Source organism: Pan paniscus, chromosome 2 (assembly GCF_029289425.2).
Source record: "Pan paniscus chromosome 2, NHGRI_mPanPan1-v2.0_pri, whole genome shotgun sequence".
NCBI classification, from domain to species: Eukaryota; Metazoa; Chordata; class Mammalia; order Primates; family Hominidae; genus Pan; species Pan paniscus.
This window is the reverse complement of record NC_085926.1, coordinates 145,967,326-145,988,548: the sequence shown is the minus strand read 5'-3', so window position 1 is coordinate 145,988,548 and position 21,223 is coordinate 145,967,326. Positions and strand designations below refer to the sequence as shown.

The following is a 21,223-nucleotide window of genomic DNA, read 5'->3' as shown; positions in this document are numbered from 1 at the left end:
AAATGCTATTATTCTACTTATTTTTACCACAAAAATTGTAACTCAGTCTAAAATAATTTTATATTTATAAATGAAATATATGTGAGTCTATAAACATACCTATGTATTCTCAACAAGATAGTTTCATGTGCCCTATTTTATCCCTCCCAGAGAAGCCATTAGTTGGAGTCTCTAAGAGTCACTAGTCAGACTTCACATAGTGTTGCCTCAATATTTGCCACAGGTGTCTGATGTGGTGCGGCAGGAGAAACAGAAAAGCCATCATCTTTGTTGTGGTCATGAGTGCGATCCTGGGCGAGTGGTCACAAGTTCCAGGAGATGGACCTATGTATTGTTCATGGGCCACTGCAGCTCCTCACTCGTGACTTAATCACTTCCCTATCCAGCCAGGAAAAAACAAAAAACAAAAAAACGAAACAAACAAACAAAAATATACAGTGATAGGAAAAAGATAATTTATTCTCAGGCCCAGGGAGAAGTTGTCTTTAACACTTTTCAGAGAGAGTATACCTAAGATCCTATGAAGATAACCAGAAGAAAAGTAATACAATTACAAAGTGCAATGGGCCCAGGGTCCTGTAGGTGATGTTGGATTCAGTTAATGCATTCTTCATGATTTCTCATTTGAGTTCTTATGCTAAAAGTCTGGATGACTCTGGGGGCTAGGCATGTAGCTTAAATAGGTGGATCCAGATGGATGTGTTTCACAATACATGGAGAAAGCACTGTTGACAAAGATGAAGTAGAGAATTCAGACCTCATCAAAAAAAAAACCCACAGCAACTCAGCTGCTACCCAACACTGCTACAGCAGTTTCACTCTTGCCATCTTTCTGATTTTTAAAGAGCACCTAGGAATCTGGATTTTAATGGAAAATCTAAAGTTCAGAAGTTGTCAATCAATTCAATAATCATAATTTAAAACTCTGTGTAGCACAAACAAAACATGTCCATAGGCTGTTTTCAGCTCATAAATATGTGCTTCTACTGGAAATTCTGAGAAAACTAAGACTGGGCTTCAAGCTTTCAGATTTTGTGCCTACTATTGTCTCTTGGTACCACATAATAATTACTGGTACCACATAATAATTGACTTTATAAAATAATTAGACTTAGTTGACAAAGCACCTTTGATGTAGAGCTGGAAAATCTTAAGTTTTGCCAAGACATGCTACAGTAATGCTCCATTATATTTCAAGACAATATCTGGTTAAAAACTAATTAAGATAAAATAATCAATATTTTAAAAGCTTACTTATATCTTTCCATTTCTTCTGTTATGGAATGGACTTTGGTAGTTAAGTCTACTTACCAATCTGGAAACAAAGCCTTTAATTTTGGTTTATCATTAAAAAAAATGGGAGGAGCTAAATTATTTATTTTTAACATCTGAGAAAAATAACATTAACACAAGCATAATTATAATATGAACACTAGCATTGGTTATTTGATCACCTGCAATTATGAGTAAGTGCTTTTTAATTTCTTTATATGCAATATTTTGGCATAAATTGGTTAACATCTACACTTACCTTAAGATATAGGTACTATTATTGGCCTCATTTTACAGATGAAGTTACTGATGATCCAAAAAGTGGAAGCCATTTGCTCAAGGTCACACAGCTAGTACCAAGGCAGCTTAGTTTGTGAATGTGAGTGTTTAAGCAACATGTTCTACCATTCCTATTACTGCCTATACTTATATTGAGTCCTTTGATGAGCCAGATATTCTCATCACCCCAATAGCCCATGAAGAACATGTTCTTATCCTCATTCATAGTTGAAAAAAGTGACGCTCCAGGATGGTAATAATTTGCCCTTGTTTGACAGGGCAAATGGGTCCCAGTCCCAGATTTGACATCCAAACTAGACATATTTCAATACATCACAGTGCTACCAGAATGTAATAATTTCAAAAAAAATCTTAAATGGAACCTAAACCACTTCTGTTTCGAATAAAAATCATATTCTTTGAGTTTATATTCAGTGTTGATATAGGCTAATTAGACAAAATATAGCTAATGAAATAAGTCTTTTAAAGCTCTTTAAGATTTCTACTTCATTTCAAGATAAAATAATCTCTTTTCCTTAACATCAATCATTCTTCTTCATATGCAATGCTTGTTATTCATCTTAAAACATATATTTATTATGTTTTAACAAGTTTTAAACTATCTCTTTTCTGTCCTACTTAATCATTAGATCCCAATTTAGAATATGAGTAATGTTGTAAGAAAACAGACAATCTCTTAATTCTGAATTATTTTCAGAATTGAAAGAAAAAACTTTCTACTGCCTTTCCGTGATGGTGACACCCAGCTTATTTTTATTATCATTCTGACCTTTTTAAGCTATAATTTTTAATAAACATTTTGTTAAATGATTATTGAGTTACTGCTTAGAATATTATATCACAAGAAAATTATAATTAATGCTTGTAATTTCTCTTTACTACTCAGATCTTACATTCTTTTGGAGGAGAACATTACCGTTTTCTCATTTACATATATATAAATCATATAAATTGGCACATTCCTACTAAATGAAGTTTCACTATATTTTTATATAAAATACTAGACATATCAGCAATTTTAGGGAATATTTAAAATACTGGATACCTTCCACGTTATTAATTGGCTCCCAGTCAACTGGAGCAGAAGTACATTCAAGCGCAGATACAATTTATCAATTTGAATAACCATTTTATATGAATTTAGGGGATGCAAAAACTGTGCTTTTGCTATATATATCTCCACATTATGCCTGAAAAGATTTAACATTGGAATTGCACTAGTAGAAACTTGCAGCTTTTATTACCAAAAGCAAGAATACAGGGCTGTGGGAAAATCTGATAAACCAAACTCTAAGACTCATGACTTAAAAGCTCAATTTTTCCTCCCCCCACCCCATAATGTTGACCTTGGTCTGGTCTGTTTCTCTCTGATTGTTTAAATTGCATTCTCCTTCACGGATGGTGGTTTCTTATTAAATTATTTATTGATGTGACTGACACTAGTTGAATAGATTCATTAAATTTCACAAGTTGTTAGAGCCTAGTTCACTGGAAAGAAAAACCCCTCTTTAGACTCTTTAAAGGACAAAAAGCGTCATGTTTTTTGAGCTCTTTTAAAGTATTTAATAAAGCATGAAAAGATATGACATCAATCCTACTAAAACACAAGAGAAAATGAATGATGTTACTGTAAATCTTTACATCAATCACACCCAATACTTTGGAAAACAATATAGTTTTGTTTGCATTTCAGAAGTGACAAACAACTCTTGTGACTGGCTTAACATAGTCACTTTCTATTAGTCAAGACCAGAAGCAAGTCAGAATTAAAATGTGGCCCTGCGTTGCTAGGCAGCTGAGTTGTCTTGACATGGTGGTTAGTTTCCTTTTCACTGACTGACAACAGTGAAATGAAAGAAGTTTTGAAAAACTTGATAATGGTTTTCAAAGGAGGAGGATAATTGGTGGTGCTCGCTTGTGCAGTTCTGTGTGGAAACTTTCAGGCGGCCGTGAGAGAGGACTGTCACTAAAAATTTAAACTCTTGTACACAAACTTGACCTAGAGTCTTCTCCAGGTTTTGGCCGTTCACTTTCAGAACACCCCTCTGAGACCAAGGGGTGTAGGATGAAAGCATTAAGACAGATGGGTAAAGCCCCAAAAGAAGAAAAGAATCAATAGTTGTGATTTAATCCATTGATGAAAAGGAGGAATTAAGTAAAATCTTAAAAATTAGGAATATGTAAAATAACTTTAGATAGCACCCGTGACAAAAATGTTTTAATTGCATAGTGAGTTGCAACTGAGCAGAAACTTGCATCAAATGCAAGAAATAAAGAAAAGTACATTTTTTCTTTACTAAGGCAGAAATAAAACAATTGCCCTGATGTTATTTTTTAAAATATTCTCTAGTTGATAATTTACCTCAAAATGTATCTCCAACATAACTCCCAAAGCATATAAATAATTACAGCTTAAGCATTTGTTGTCTGTGGCAATAATCAAATATAGCATATATTTAACTAAACAAACAAACCAAAAACTCAAACAAACAAAAAACACATACACAGAAAATGCATGTTGCTCACTATTTCATCCAAAACCACCTAATGCAAGAACATTTTAACTATCTTTGCCATTAATTTACCCAGAATTTTAAAAACTGAGCAAAATGGACTCATACTGAAAGAAGGGACTAATTAGTGTTGGATTAACATTCATGGTTATTTACAGTTGTTTTTGTACTTGTTCTTGTGCTCTGACTTCCTAAAATTTCACAACCCAAAGATTTAGAAAAATGGGGTTGTTTAGACGCAAAGTGCAATGAAGTGGCTGTGACCATTGTGTAGACACCACCTCTCTCATTATACCCTCTCAATCAACGCTCAGTACACAGGAAACCGCAATAAAGCCCATCTGCCACGGTTAATCTGCAGGCAAACCCACACCCATGTCTATGCCCGTTGCTCTCCAGCCTTATTATTCTCAGATCCAAAGCTTCATAAGGGATCAGCCAAAGTCCATTAAAGTAAATAATAGCTAGAAATGACAGGCTTAGCAAGGATTGGGAGGAAGTTGAAGACCAATCTGAGCTCTGAGCTCTGATTAATAGAGAAAAGCATTAGGAGAAAAGGGGAGAAAAATGACCTCAGCCTGCTCCAAAGAATTCCTGAACCTTCGTTGTTAGGGCAAGTGCTACCATCTGAGACGTTAGTGATCCTTGAATTTCCTTCACTTTGATGCAGCTCAAATGGGAAAATTTTGAAAGTTCAGCAAGGCCCCAGACCTCAGCTGGAAAGCTGTCTGGAGTCAACCCTGTCAAAATTCTCTTGTGTAAGAGAAAGCCTTTATTAGCTAGATTGCAACAACAACAATAACAACACCCACAAATGCCCTACACAGTCTTGTAAGGAGGGGCTGCTGCTAGAGATTGCAGATGCAGTTATTATTTCTTTGCATATAGTCATTTTTAAAAAGTCTCCAAACAAATGTAGTAAAATAAAACAATAGTGATTCTCAAAATAAACGCCTTTCAGGAACTAGCTGGATTTAGTCTGCTGGTAGGAAAGTATATGTGTATTTTTGTGTGTGTGTGTGTGTGTGTGTGTGTGTGTGTATGTGTGTGTATGGGGGAATGTGCTTGGGAGGGTATTCAAATATTTATTCAGTTTCATCTTGATATTTAATATTTATTTTCACTGTGCAACACAAAAAAATCTTTCTTGAGCAGTTCAAACTTGTTAAGTCAAGATAGAATCATAATGTGTTTTAGTGATTTCAACTGCATGTTTTATATAAATTGACCAGGAAAAAAAATTCCAAATTAGTTGCAAAATAATTTCTCCTCTTAAAATTTTAAAATTATTTTACAGCTTCTGTGTGATACACTTCCTAATGAGAGGAGCCCAGGCAATGTCATCTCCTTCTGTCTCTATGCCCCACATTAAGTGTATTTCGTCTTCAAATAAGACAGTTTTCAATTTTGGTACAGCTCTTAACAGTGCTTTGAAGAAATCTACACATGGTAGACCTATTTGTAATAAATAAGAAATTTCAAATCTGCTGTATAACTTTTAAACATGATTTTCCTTGTATAAAATTCCATATTCTATGTGAAATGTGGATTGAAATTAGAATAGTAGAGAAAGCTCAAAAACTGTGAAGGCTCTTTTAAAGTAAGAGCTGAAGAAAAACAAAGCAGCCCCTGCTTATCTGAAATCCCAGTCTGAAGGGGAGAAAGCATTTGGCAGAGGCAAGCAGGTACTGGGAAAGTCCCATGGATTTCTTAGGAAGATAGTAATGATCCTGATGAGGACTTGATGTCAGGGAGGCTCACCTTTGAATGTATTTCTTGTTCAAGTTTATATTGTAGCATGCAATTTTCGTAAATAAAAAGAAGAAGCAATGTAAAGAACCATGGTTAAATCATAGTGTTTCACAGATATCACTGATAACTTGGTTAATGCACTGTTGATGTGCACGTGGTACAATTTTCATATTTTAATCTTGAGTAGAACATGAAATGACAATTATGAAAAGACAAAATAGATACCACCAACAGCTGTAATTGCTATCTAGGCTGCTCAAAGATGGGCAAAAGACACAGTAAATCAATATTAAGTTCTCCAGAAATGCAGGTATCACAACAAGGACATCATATAACATCATTATAAGCAAATTCTAATACAATTTGGACAGTTGTAAAGAACACAGGATTAACACAGGGAATGAGAAGATAACTTGTCCTCTGTAACTTCAGTTGCTATATTATGGAAAAAATAAATCTCTGGGAATCATGATTATGTAACATTTAGTTAAGGCTGTAAACCGTGTTGGCTTTAATAAATGAGTACGGTTTCTTTTTTCACAATTTAATATGTAAAGATCATAAAGGGTTAAGTGGTTCTGCCATGTGTAATAATAATAAGTTGAAATTTAACAGTCTTAATACACTGACTTACATGAAATGCTTTTGTATATAATAGTATATCCTAGGCCTACATTTTGTGGTGTTACAGAATACCTAATTAAACTTGTGGGTTAATAAACCAACTAAACTTAAAAAAAAACTATTAAAGATTAAAGGCATGGTAGAAATATAATAAAATAATGAAAATTGAAACTGCAAACCTTCGGGATTAGAAATGAAATGGGAAAAAGGCAACTAGATAAGGAAATAAACAAGAGCTTCAAGGAAAAGATATAGCAAATGCAACAAATATGTAAAAGTAGTTTGGTCATAAAATTAAACATTTGCATTTCAGGTTCTAGTTTTAGAGTGTAATCATTTAAATGGCCTAGAGAAAGTAGTTCTGATTTTATTCACATCTTTCTGGGGCTGTTAGTTTCCCTTGTGGGAAATGAAACAACACATAGCCCAAAAACTTTTCATAAATTCTTACTGATTTTTTGCATTTATTCATAAGTTATTTATGTATTTATAAATATTGGAGAAATATTTCACATTTCAATTGAGCATTTTAAATTTTTAAATGAAATAAAATGTTTAGAATCTATTTATTCCCTTATCTTCTTCCTCATTCCCATAATTGAGCCTCATTGAGTTGAATTCACAGGCTCTTCCACCATTACATAGAGAAGCAATATAAAAGAAACACTTTTCATCATTATTATCTAGTTTACATAAAAATGCTGTAAAAATGGAACTAAATTTGAATCAATTTGAGAATTATTTGGTATCAGAAAATAATCTATTCGTCAAAAGGTTATCAATTAGAATCAAATTTCTTTGTGTGTGTGGTAATGACAAACAAGAAAAATAAACAAAAACATATCAATTGTTTACCATGTGGTTTTGCACTTCCACAAAATTTTTATCTATTTTGAACATTGTATTCATGTTGGCATTCGATGATAAACATACCCAAGTTACTTTGCTATTTATATAAATTAAAAAATTAAACGTCCATGTAATATATGTTGTGCACATGCGAAACATGTTTATAAGTAATCAAGTGCATGTTATTATGCATATTATGGCATATACTGCTCCATATGCATTATCTCACATAACATGCACAAATAAGCAACTATTAGGTTGGTGCAAAAGTAATTGCGATTTTGGCAATTAAAAGTAATGGCAAAAAGTGCAATTACTTTTGCACCAATATAATAGATTTTATGACCTTGAAATACACATTTTTTTAGTCACTAAATGCCACTGAAATTTTAATTTTATTCCTGCAAAGCATGAGTTTTAATAATAAATCCACTGTGTACATAAATGGGATTGTTATTCCAAATGCTCTCCATTAAACTGTACAATAGAATTGACATTATAAAATAAAATATAAAACAATTTCTCTTTGGGTACATTATATTGCTATTGACACTTAAAACTGCATTATTTTCTGTTCTTGGTATCAGAGCAGAATATTTAAAATGAAAACTACTTTTCTTACCCTTTTACTGAAGACTCAAAAACAGAAGGCTATTACTTTCTACAGTAATAATGATCTTCCAATTCTCTACATAAGAATGAATTAAAACCTTTACATTAACCACAAGGTGTCTCCAATCTTTAATTCTCTAGATTTTCCCTCCCCTTCATCCTCATTTTTTGGTGCAGAGTGAATATATACAATCAGATTGCCACATTTGGAAACTTCAAGAAGATTCATTCAGATGTAAATTGAAAGTGTATATTTTAGAAGGGACTTTATCAAACTGAAATATATATAATATACTATACATATGTAACGTTATATATGTCATAGTTATATCTATTATATAATGATATATATCACATGCTTATAGTATAGCACATGTTTAATAAGAATTTATCAGTTATTTTATGAGTATATATTTTGGAAGTTGGCCTCTTAAAAATAGTGACACAACACCAGAAAAGAAAAAGAAAAAAAGTTTAACATCAAAGCATAGCTTGTTTTAGTTTATTCATAATCAATATTTAATTTTTGAATAATCCTATCAGCCAGCTATAATCAATTACTCCAAGAAAATAAAAATTTCATAGTGGACTATGCTCATCAAATAGCCACAAATACAACTAAAATCTTGTTTTTTACAGACCAAAGCTATTAGTGAGAAGTAATTACTAAAGCCAATCTCATTATGAAATATGAGTATATAACTGAATATATAACTAAATATGAATATATAGAATAAATCTGATTTAAAAGAATTCCAACTACAGAAAGTCTAATCCAAATCCATGTATGGCTTATCTCTCTCTTTACCCAGAAAGATAACGTGTGTGTGTGTGTGTGTGTGTGTGTGTGTGTGTGTGTACGTGTGTGTTTAATGGGATGCTGTTTATCCCACTATATCTTACCACTCTGTCTCTTTGGATAACAATCACAGGACCCAGATGCTAAGGGTAAGTGATATTTTCCCACAAGCGGCTTCTGGCTCCTTGGCAGACGTGATAGGCAGTTGTGTTGGCAGTCGCAGTGCTGCCTCTGGCTCTCTTGTGTGGCTTTGCTGTTGAGAGGATGCTTGGCCTGCCCTGTCCTCCTGGATACCATTTCCCTCTGACAGCCCTTGGGTTTTGTGAGGCTTTATTCTGTACAAATCCCTTGTGCAGTCTCTGGATGAACTCTCTAAAGGCAAAATAGAGCCTTTCTTTCTGGTTGTGTTTAATGATCAGCTGAATTGCAGGTCCAGGTACTCAGGAAAACCAAAACCAAAACCAAAACTTTTCCAATTTTGTCTTGCTATTTTGTTTTAATTTCTGATCTTGTTTTCACCCTGAGCACGTTGTATCCCAACTTAATTGCCAGCAAGTTGGCCAAATGATTTTGTATAAATGTTGTGCTTTCTGATTTTTATGTTGTAATTTACATGATTTTTGAAAGTCCTTTGTTTTCCCATATTTATTATCATAAACAAATTTGAAGATTTATTTTAGATCATAAATAACAACATAGAATATCTCTTGCAAAAAATGTAAGAAAGGAATTTCATGATTTTACCGAGTGTGATTGGCTGATAAGCTATTTAATGAAATAAAAGTAGTATGCTTTTGAAATTGATAGAGAAGTAATACTTCATTCCTTGCATGCTTGTAATCTGGATGACATTTTGAAGCATGTGCTCAAGTTGTACAAACAAAAGCACACAGCAGAGCCAAACATGGTTTCAAAGACACCAATATAGCTAACTGTTTGCTGAGTAATTTGTGACATTTTCACACATTTCCTCTCGGTGATATCACAAAAGTAGTCATAAGTGTGTATCATGGATTAAATGATTCTCTGCCTTACTATATACCTGACCACAATCCCCAAGGCAAAACAATATTTTGGGATACTGATAGCTGTATTTTCTTTGTAAGCTGAAATATTAACAAAGACCTAGAGTTTCCTAAAAGAAATATTAGGAGCATTTTGCATAAAAAAGCTCATTCCAATTAAACCTGGGTTGAAATGTATTTCTTTCCAGTCTGACATTTTTATCTCATATGACTAAAATTCTAAAATTATTGACGCTGTGTTTTATAGTTTAACAAGTGAATTACTTAGCAGTCAAAAAAAGACTATACAAGTTTTATATGGGTCTTCAGATAATTATCGAAAACAGTTTCTTATTAAATAAGACTTCATGTGCTTTATGAAAAACTGCAATGTGTAGCATCATAATATTATAAATTAAGAGCAAATGTAATTTAAAGAGGAGCTTCACTGAAGCTTCTAGGAGAAATAAAGATCATACCTCTTCTTGACAGCTGTGATTCTGTTTTTACAGACATTGTTGTTAATGTTGAACCCTCTCTTATGCAGAGTATGTTCTTACTGTAGCCAATGTTCTGCAAACCATGTGCTTCTAGCTCAGTGGAGAAATTAACCACATTCTAATGTGACTTCAGTGTTCTATGACATGTGATAAATCCATGTTCTGAAAGAGCATTTCTGGTTAAATTAGCATAAATCCTCAAAGATTATTGACAATTGGGTTGCTATCAAGCATATATTCTTCTTTTTTTCCTGGATTGACTTTGCTCTTTCTTAAATATAGAACATTTAATAAACATTTGTGGAAACAAAAAAATGTTAAGTAATTTTTTTTACAGCATTTTGACCTTTTCATCTTCCAGTTCTAACTGGGAAATGTGGCACTTTCAGAAAAACTATTGCTAAAGCTTGGCTTCTCATTTTCTACAATATATAAAAACTCAAAAGATTGTAATTACATATTCTCTACACTATTTGGTGTTAAGTTTGACTATACTCCTCTGCTAGTAAGTTTTTTTTTCTTTTTCATTATTAAATACCTGCATTATTCTGTTTGGGTTTTCCCTCTCACTAATTAGTTTTTGGTAATGTAGAGTTGTATTTTAAAGACCTGAAAACAAATCGTAAATAAGGTACATTTATAACAACAGAGTCCCTGGTTAAGATTCTCTAAAACAGTAAGCAGAAAGCAAGCTAAAACTATTTTTTGTTCTCTTTTTACCAGTAGGTGTCACTATTGGGACTAAAAGGTAGTGATCTCAAGCCATCTAACAATTTAATTTTAAGATCATGAATTACCTGTATGATCCAAAGGTAATTTACTGAGCCATGCTAACCAAACCACCCTATGAAAAGTTACTTGGTCAAATTTATCTCAAAATCTCAACTAAACATTTGAAATACACATTTGAAATGTGAAATGACCCTACTAACAATATGCTGGCAAGGGACCCTGAGATATCAGATATTACAGCAAAAAATAACTCATGGAATTTTTGAAAGATATAAGAGAATAAATGTAATTTGAATAGTATTTTGGTATGATCAGATTTCAAAAATATTGGATATAAAAATATAAATGTTGTAAAACAAGAGGATTAGGGTTTTGCCTTTTGAAAAGTTTCAAGGTTGCATGTAGTGTTACCATAATATTCCACACTTGAACAAAGACATTTATGGAGTCAGGTCTTCTTTTTTCAAAGAGAAAAGTCCCTGAGCTTCCTTATATAAAGACATCATAAATATCTTCATCCTAGGAAATATTAAATAACTTTCAACTTCTTGTGGAAAAATTAAATCTTTACTTTTTTTCCCCCAAAAGTGACTTCATAAAGCAGTGAAGCTATTTTCAGCCTAATTTCATGAAAATATACTGCAATGATATTTTCAGGTTAAATATCACTTGAGGGGACTATATTTTGTTCACATTTCCTAGGAAATCTTAGCAGTAAACTTTCGCTTTTTGATTAATCAAAATATTTCATGGGCACTTTAGTTTCATCTAAAGATTTTATTTCAGTTTTTAGTTGGTTGTGGGAGATATATGGATATGTGTGTGAACAGTGTGCCTCCCCAACAAACAATGTCAAGAAATACAATTTCATATCAAAATAGTTTTTAAATCTTAAACTTGAATGGGAGCGTTATGTACAAAGAAAAAAAAGATTACCTGTTATTTCTTTGTTGAATAATCTTAAAACATCTCTTTGAGTCCAAGCAGCTCATACATCAGAGCTTGAGGGCCCTTTTATTACCTGAGAATAAGCAGTTAGATATGACAGCTTCAAAAGTGTGAATGCCATTATTCAATGTTTTATACAGTATATTCATTGGTCATCCATCTGGTGTGCAACTTTCCAATAAAAAAAAGCCGAAAGTCATTCTCCTGCTTGTTTTTCCAAGGCAGTTCCGCAAGGACAACTGCACAGAGACAGATTCGCCAGTAGAGGCCTCTCTAGATTTGCCTTCTGATTACAAACTCAGAATGTGCCTTGAATCTGCTGCAGTTAACACAACTACTTGAAAAGATTCTTGTTGCATAGGGAAAAAGATCACTCTTTAATGCCCTTTTAAGTTCCATGATGTTGATTAATGTTGCCCTTTACATTAATGATGTTTCAAGTAAAAGAAAACAAATTTAAAATGGATAAATTCTATTGAGGATGCATTAATTAGACAGAGACTTTGCCATATGCTGTGGCTGGAGGGCTTGCTGGCCTTTCTCTTGTAGTTACCTGTGTAAAATCCACCCTATCCTCTACATGAATGCCCAAGCTGAATAGCCATTTGAATGAAGGCTTTAGTTTGATTCGCCATACAAGGGGTACTGTGTCACTGTGTTTTCTTTCTAGGAGTCACTAAGTGATTTCTATATCTGTTGTCATGGTGATATAGCAAAGCAGGGGAAAATGGGGGCAACTTCAGGCTTTCTCCTCACCCTCTGGACTAAGATGTTGTTAGCAAGCCTATAAAACATTGGGCTTTATCTGGGCCTTCTTTTTGTTCTCTGATTGTCAATAAAACTCATTTTAAGGGTAACAAGGACATCTAAATGTCATCTGTCACAGTGTTAGAGAGATTAAGTTTGTTTAGGGACTTGTGCTGGACAAAGGCCACTATTTGTTCCGCAGATACAAAGCAGTGTTGGCTATCACCACTCTTGATTTAGAAGGAGGCCCAGAGACCATCGAGGAAATATCATCTCAGTTGCAGGTGTCTTGACATGACAGCATTAAAAAGACAGAAAAATAGTTATGGTTTTGAATGGGAATCTGCAGTTCTGTTTCTCACACCCCTTTGTAGATTTCTCAAACCTAAAGTCTTCTCCTAGACTAGATGGAAGAATTTTGAGTTCAATTTCTGAGGGCTTCAGGCCTGTGTAAAAACATGACATACGCATGATGGTCTCTGAATGAATGATAAAAGAGAGAAAAGAGGTTTTGCAAGGAAAATCCAACAATAATGTATACTGCATTAATTCAACATTTGCTCAATAATGAGGCTAAATGGAACGTACAGATTAATGAAGACATTGGTGTTATTAAAATCAAATCCTGTGGTTCGTATGCTTTTTCTTAATAATGAACATTGTGGCTATTGGAGAGGAAGAACAGGATTTTTTCTATTAATTTGGCACACATCCCAGATCTCATTCAACCAGAACCTATCCCCTGCAAAATGCAGCCCATGGCCTTTATGTGCCTTATTCTTTCTATTTTATACATGTTAATTTGAGTGAAAAAATATTTTCTCTCTATAAGTGAATCTGGAGCCTAAGTAATAATTCAATAACATTAAACTAGGATGCTTTTTCTAACATAAAGAGGGATTGGAAATATACAAAATTATATGCATATAATGTGGTGCTCACATCACATCTGCCTGCACTATGTAAATTGATGCAGCTTTCTTGGGACTTCTAGAATCTGAGTACATCAATGCATCTCAAATACTATATTATAGAAAATATTCATGGTAGCGAGGGCCACTATGTTGAAACATAGATGAACTATTATAAATGTTGAGCAATGGGAGAATCTTTGTTTACCTTTTATTATGTCTCTATAATTTGGATATTTATGAAATATGATGAAAACAGAGTAGTATGGTTCATTTTACTATATCCCTGTGGGCACAACCCCACATATAACACACTATGTGTACAACAAACACATCACCTGGACCAGAGTTGACATTAAGAATGACAATGATAAACTCCCTCATGATCACGACTCTGTGGAGAAAGAAAATATACACTTATATACGCTTATATAGTAAACTTGAGTGTTCTTAATTCAAGCTCTCTCAAAGCAATTTGAAAATCTGATTTTAATCGTGCTGAAAGAGATCTGGGTGTACAGCCATAAATGTTTTATATATCAACTATTGGATGGATTCCATATTAGTTGTAAATTTGGTAGTTAATGATGAAGAAGCTAAACTCATAAAGACTAACATCAACATCTAGAACTAGACCTTGTAAAAAATAAAGTAGGAAGTTGCACAATCACATAGTTGTTAACATACCTGTCATACTAAACATGTGTAACTACGAAAAAGACTTACAGCTGGATTCCCTTTTTATAAAATTCCTGAAGCAATTACCACCAAGCTCAGTTTGATTTCTTTTTTAGATAGAAAGATTTATTCTACATAAACTAATGAAAGCAAATACAGTATTGAGATGCTATTACATCAATATTATGGTCCTAGATGACTTTTGTTTAGTATCTTAATAGCTCGGTCATTTGTTATTCATTCAGCCACACACGGGACACCAGGGTGTTATGAAGGACAATACTCTCGGGGCATTTTGAGTTCAATTTGTGTTTCTCTACTTATGCAGAACATGTGTTGGCATCAGCCATGGTTACAACAGGGGAATCACAATATACAATGAAGTTTTACCACGTTGCTCTGAGATAATTTTTCATTTTTCAAAACACAATCATCAGAACAGCTGAAGTATACAGTTCTGGTGCTTTATTATTAAAGTTACTGGATATATGCTTTCTTTCTGCTTTTTAATCTCTTATTTCTGGTGGTTTTTCAGATGAGGCATTTTCTGAAAGAATAAAAAGGAAATTCCTAATAAAAAGGGCATTAAGCTGCAAAATAGGCCAACAACATGAAATATTTGTTATTTATACTTATAGGTAAAACAAGGTGACTGAGAAAATAAATTGGATATGTCCACTGATCCCCAGAGATACACAGGACACAGCGCGAGCGCGCGCACGCACACACACACACACACAGAGATTTATATACATAAAGCTTTACTAGTTTGTCTTCAAGAAGACATCAGTGTTTTCTTAGAGCTTTTGTAGCTTCACAGTTCAGAGTAATTCTAATTAGAAAAGTTGAAGGAAATGGATACTACAGGGTATCATTCTTTTTCTAAATTTCTTGAGATGAAAATCCTCTAAGTGCCTTTAAGTAGCTATGCAATTTGAACAAATTATTTAATTCCTCTAGCCTCAGTTGTCTCTCAAGGAAAATAATAGGGATGGGATTAGATAACCTCTAAATCTTCTTCCACTTTAAAATGCAGTTAACAAATTCATAATAAGGTTTTCAGTTTTTTAAAAATGTTTAGTGTTTTGAAAGCAACTATTTTTATTAAGAAAAAAACAGAATTGACAAGAGCTCTATGGTTAAGAATAATATTCAAAAAAATAAACAGACCTGTTTAAGATTTACCCAGCAATTGTATTCTGTAAGTACTATAGTCTTTTCATTTCTGACAAATGCATAGCAAAAAAGTTCATCAAATTGGTTCTAAGTTAATTCATCAAAGCTACATATTATTCTGGATTTTAAACCATGCCTTTGCATTCAGGAAATAGTGAAACAACAAATGAAAACTTATTAATGAAATGAACTTTTTATAACAAAAAAAAGTTTGATGAATAATACGCTTACTTGATATGTCATTGTCACTTGAACCAAATGAAGCACTTGAGAATGTTTCCTTTCCTCCTACTCTCCCATTCTGCTCCCAAAATTTTGAATCATTTTTTCTATTGTTATTTAAAGCAATCATACAACATCTAAATTTATCATAAAATAGCTGACTTTGGTGGATAATTTCTACATGATCAAATTTCCTTTCCACCTTACAGAACACGGTATTTGTTTATCAGTTGTGATCATCTTGAAGTATATCTACAATGATAATATGAGTAAAGAATTCTAACATTGACTTCTCAGGAATGTTTTCAGCCAAAGTACTCTATGTACATAGAGCAGCTTAATTAAAATATTGGATGAATGTTGTTATATATAATTCTTTCTCCTGCTTATCTACCTTATTCATTAAAGACTAAATATTTTTGTTCCAACTTGTGAATATAAAATTATGTATTTGTCCAAATTTTATTTTATTCAGGTACTAATTAAAATTGAAATATATGCTTCAATAGAATCAGCTTTTGATAAGTTAATAATAACTCATTTTATTAACAATAATAACTATGTTATATGGAGAAAAATTCTAAAATGTTTGAGAAAGTATAGAATCAGTCTGATAATGCATGTTTGGAAAGATAACCCTCATCATATTTTCTTAGTAGATATTGGTGCATCTTATTTTTAGCAATGCATTCAAAATACTGAAAAATTGAGTAGTATATTATAAAGGAATTAAAATTCCTAATTATCTAATCTTAATTATTTAATAATTTTTTTAATTTTCTATATTTTAAATTACACTAATAATTACCATCAAAATTTTTAAAGCCACAATGTAAGAGAAAACATAATGAAATGATTAGATAGTTAAAATAAAATGTGTTATTTGAATCTCCATTACAGCTTACTATTTTTAATATAACAGATATTCAATTTTACAAAAAAAAGTTTTGTACACCAAAAGATACATAAATTTAAAATCTAATGAGAAGATAATATAAATTAAGAATTATTTTATCACAATATTGACATTTTAAAAATGTTTTTAGGGAAAAGTTTTTAAAACAAAATTATAACTTTGAAAATGTTAATAAAATCAGCTTTCCAATCAAATAAATTTTTCTATTTCTGAATGTATTATCTCCTCCATTTTTAAAGTCAATACTCTAAGCTAAAATGCACATAATATATACCAAAAATTGGTTAAAAATAATAGTAATTTAAGTTTTACTTGAAGGCCACCCTCTTAATAATACTTCAAGTTGAAATATTTGAGTCCTTAATTACTCTGCCTGAATTTGTACAATCTGAAAAACAAACAAACAAATAAATCGGTTTAATGCATGAAGCCTGGGTAAGCATGTAGTTCTTTCATTATTATCACTGTGGTATCTGAACAATAGATTTTCAACCTATGAAAAGAGTAAAAATTTATTAGCTATCTTTTTATAAGCTTGAAGTTTCAATACTATTCATTTTTATGACAAAATTGCAGTACACGCTATAAAAGGACAGCTTGTTTCTCTCTTAATACCAATACTTATGTTTTTGAATGTTTTAAGGATTTTATATCTTTGCAGATACAATTTTTAGTATAGCTTTGGCTAAAGTGAAATATTCATAGATATTTTTCAGTTCATTTTTAAGGTTTATCCTGTCAGTTCTGATGAAAAAAAGCAGATTAAAAAATACTTTCTGACACCTAATAATAAAATGATTATTTGATTATTGGAATAAAATGAATTCCACTATTGGAAGTTCAACTGAAAAAAATAACATGGAGTTAGTAATATCAGAGTTATTCAATAAGCAAAACATGGTTCCCATAATATAATTATTCTATTGCTTTCAAATACTGGCTGTCATTAGGTGAAAAATTGTTAATTCTGGTATTAAGTTATCTTTAAATAAAAATGTTATTGCTGATGCAACTCAGTATTAGAGTAGAATAAAATACCCAAGGAATGTGGTAACAGCAGAAGAAGAAATATCTGTTTTCACAAAATATGTGACTATTGTTCATCTGTATATGAACTTATACGTAATTTAAAAAATAACATGTTAATCTGAAATGGCAACATGTTCATTGGGTAGTAGCCATTTTGGAAACTCGAAAGACATATCTTTACTTGTTTGCCATTACCAGACTGAGTTTCTTTTTCTTTGATTTCCCTTTTTCTTCCTCCTCATCCATATGTAGTTTATGATATTTAGTACTCCTTTCTTCATTGCATTTTATCACTCTTAGTTCCCTCTTTTACCAAAATCTTGACAATTTGTTAAGAATTTTACTTCTTTAATAATAACCTTTAGTAACATCAATCATTTCACATTTTAGTCTCTCATTATTTAGATTTGATATTTAATGGTACTTTAAGTAGCTTAGAAAAGTTAGTTTTAAAACAAATAGTATTTTTTATTTAAATAATATTTTGCTTCCTGTAAATGCTTCCTGAAACAGGACTCAAGTCTCTTTATTAAAATGACCGAAGTCTTATTATAATTTGGCTTCCTCTTCTTCAAAGCGTTTCTTAAAGTCAGAAAATACTTGCCTTTGCAGTTACAGAGTGCAGGTTGAGGGGAAGCCATTTTTTAGTGACATTCAAAAGCAGCAAAGGGGATAAAAGAATTTACAAGAACTTTATAGTATTTAAACATAGGTAAGAATTGAAATCAAAATAAAAGTAGACTCCCAAGCCTGATGCTAATATTAGAAAATTTATGTGTGTGTGTTATTTCTCCACCTACTTTTATAAATTTTAAATCACCCTTTGAAAGTTATTTGTGTGAGTAGTATGAGTAGAGTTTTGGCTTCAGCCTCAGAGAGGTCTGAGTTCAAATCCTGACTCTGGAAAAAGAAAGTAAATTCTTAATGACATATTTCATTCGTATGTAAAATGACGATAAAGGTTACAGTTATTCTGTGACAAGATAAGGTACCTTAAGTATTTATCAGAGAACCTGACACTCAGGAATGCCTCAATAAAGTTGGCCTTTGTGATGTTGTTGGTATTTCTAGCCAAAAAAGTGTCACAGAAAAAAATATTGGCATAGAGTCAGGGGAACATGTTGGTTGTAACCCTTATAAGACAAGTAGCATAGGACAATTCAATTAATTTCTCTGAGCTTAAATTTCCACTTCTATAAAATATTCTATATCTTTGAGTGGACTCTGAGATCTATGTTATGCCAGTAAATGCCTACAACTCTCCGATTTGTAGTATTTTCTGACATTTGTGGTAAATCCTCTCACCATGGCCAATTTCAAGCTGCCAACACCACCTGGGCAGAGATGCATGGTTTCACATCTTAATATTATATATGATACAAATAAAATCCATTTAATTAAGATAAACCATAGTAGAAAAGTAAAAAGTACAAGTGAAATCTCTTTTATAAAGTTTGCTGGGGAGGTACAAAGCTTTAAATAGCCAAGATAAAATAATAAGAAGAAGAAGCTGAGAACAAATGTTATATTCAACATCACCTAGTATAAATATCTGGAATATAGTAGGTACTCAATAAAGTTTGTAGATCAATTGAAAGAATACACATTAGTAATTAGAAAAAATATTTCTATTTTTTAATATAGAATAAGTTGTTATAGTTTTAATATATTTGCATTCTGCGAGTTTCAAGGAAAATGATTGATTTCATATAATTTACTTTATCATATCATATTATTTTATATATTATTTCTACCATACAGATTTGATAATTGTAAAAAACTTCAAAAGCATAGATATTAGTGAAATATAGGATAATAATTAAGAATTAGTGAGTTTTCAGTATTATCTTTGTTTTTAGTAAAATTTATTTCATGATAAGTATTTATAATTTCTTTGCTTTTATAAAAACAATGGTTGTGTTCAGTAACTCAGCTTGCAACTTTCCTGAAAATTTAACAATCATGTTTTCTAGGCCAAGAGGCACCAGCTCTAATTCACCAGTGCATATGAGTCAAATTAAGTAATGTTTGTGAAAGACCCTATACCTTTTGTTTTTCAAGAAAACTCTTTTAACTATAAAACATATTTATTTGTTATCACTATTGTTTTACCCAAGTTTCTTTGCACACAATATGATGAATTATTGCTTTTGGCTGAGTCAAATGAAGAAAGTAGATAAGACTACCAACACAAACAAACAAGAAACCCATTATTAAACACAACCCAAACTGGAAAACATTACGTTTTAGTCAGTATAATCTGTCAGAACATGTTTTAATGTCAATAAACTGTGCTCAGTGTTGTCTTAATTAATAATTGAAACTATACCTTTAATGATTTTATGAGATAAAAAGGCTATCAGCAGTATACTAAAACTGTTTTTTAAGTGCCTAGTTTTAAATCAGCAGTAAAAAGTCACAGCATTTAGATACCACTCTGAAGGAAATATTTAGATATTTTTCTTCCTAGACTCATGCATTTGCCTAAGCTAGTTGATTTTTAAAAAATTAGGCATAGCATGATTCAAAATTGGCACCCTGGGGAACCATTGCCACCATAAGGAATTCTCTGTAAAATCAATTAAACCAAAGTTAAGTAAATTAAATGAAGTAAATCTCCTTCATTGAAACTCTCAAAATGCAAACATGTTAAAACGATACCTACTTACTCTATATTCGAAATACATATGAATTTTTTTCTAATTATTAATGTGTATTCTTTCAATTGTTTTACAAACTTTATTTAGTACTTACTATATTCCAGATATTTATGCAGGTGATTTTGAATGTTATGTTTGTTCTCAGCTTCTCCTTGTTGATATTTTATCTTGGCTATTTAAAACTTTGTACCTCCCCAAACAAACTTTGTAAAAGAGATTTCACTTATATTTTAACATTTCTGCTATGGTTTATGTTAATATGGAAGATTTTATATACTTGTCCCTTTACTCACTACCTAGTCTTTGATTTTTCTAATATGTTTGTGCAAATGCTACATGAAAAATGATATAAATTTAGTCAGCAAAACCAAGTCAGCTTGGTTGTGTTATGCAACATAAAAAGAGAAATGATTATTTAAACTTGTTGAGCTGAAAATTGTATTTATAAATAACTCTGAAAAAATTACTTTTCATATTCCCCAAATTAAAAACAGTAGAAATTAATTTTCTTGTTAAAATAAAAAGTATATTATACTATTCATATCTTAAATGCAGACATATATACATATATATATTGTTATGTCTATTTGACTTACACTTGAGAGAGAAATTGGGTCTATGATTTTCTCTCCAAATTCTGAAAATAAAATTCAAACTTCCAGATAAATGACAATATTCTGGATCATTTAAGAAGCCAACTCAATTGAAAAATAATTATGTTTAGGCTTAGGTAAAAAGACAGGTTATTTTTCAAGGTCATTATCATGTACAATAAAAGTTATTAGTTTTTCTGACTGATATAAATACAGCAATACTTAACTAGTTATAAAAGAAAATGTGTATTATTGTAATTTCTCATAAATATTTTCAAAGTTTCAAGTGCATAGTAGTAAAGCTATTAAGTGTTATATTTTTACTTTGATGAAATAATCTTTGGAAACTCTCTTGATAAACAGGTACTGTGTTTGTACTCTTAATA

General features: G+C 31.7%; 1 long non-coding RNA gene across 1 annotated transcript; it reads right to left on the bottom strand.

Moving 5' to 3' along the window:
• Positions 1 to 433: 433 nt before the first annotated feature.
• On the bottom strand, positions 434 to 10,306 carry LOC130541365 (uncharacterized). Its single transcript, XR_008955410.1, has 2 exons — positions 10,205 to 10,306; positions 434 to 725 (listed from the first exon to the last, which is right to left on the bottom strand). It is a non-coding gene; the product is annotated as an uncharacterized LOC130541365 (long non-coding RNA).
• Positions 10,307 to 21,223: the final 10,917 nt, after the last annotated feature.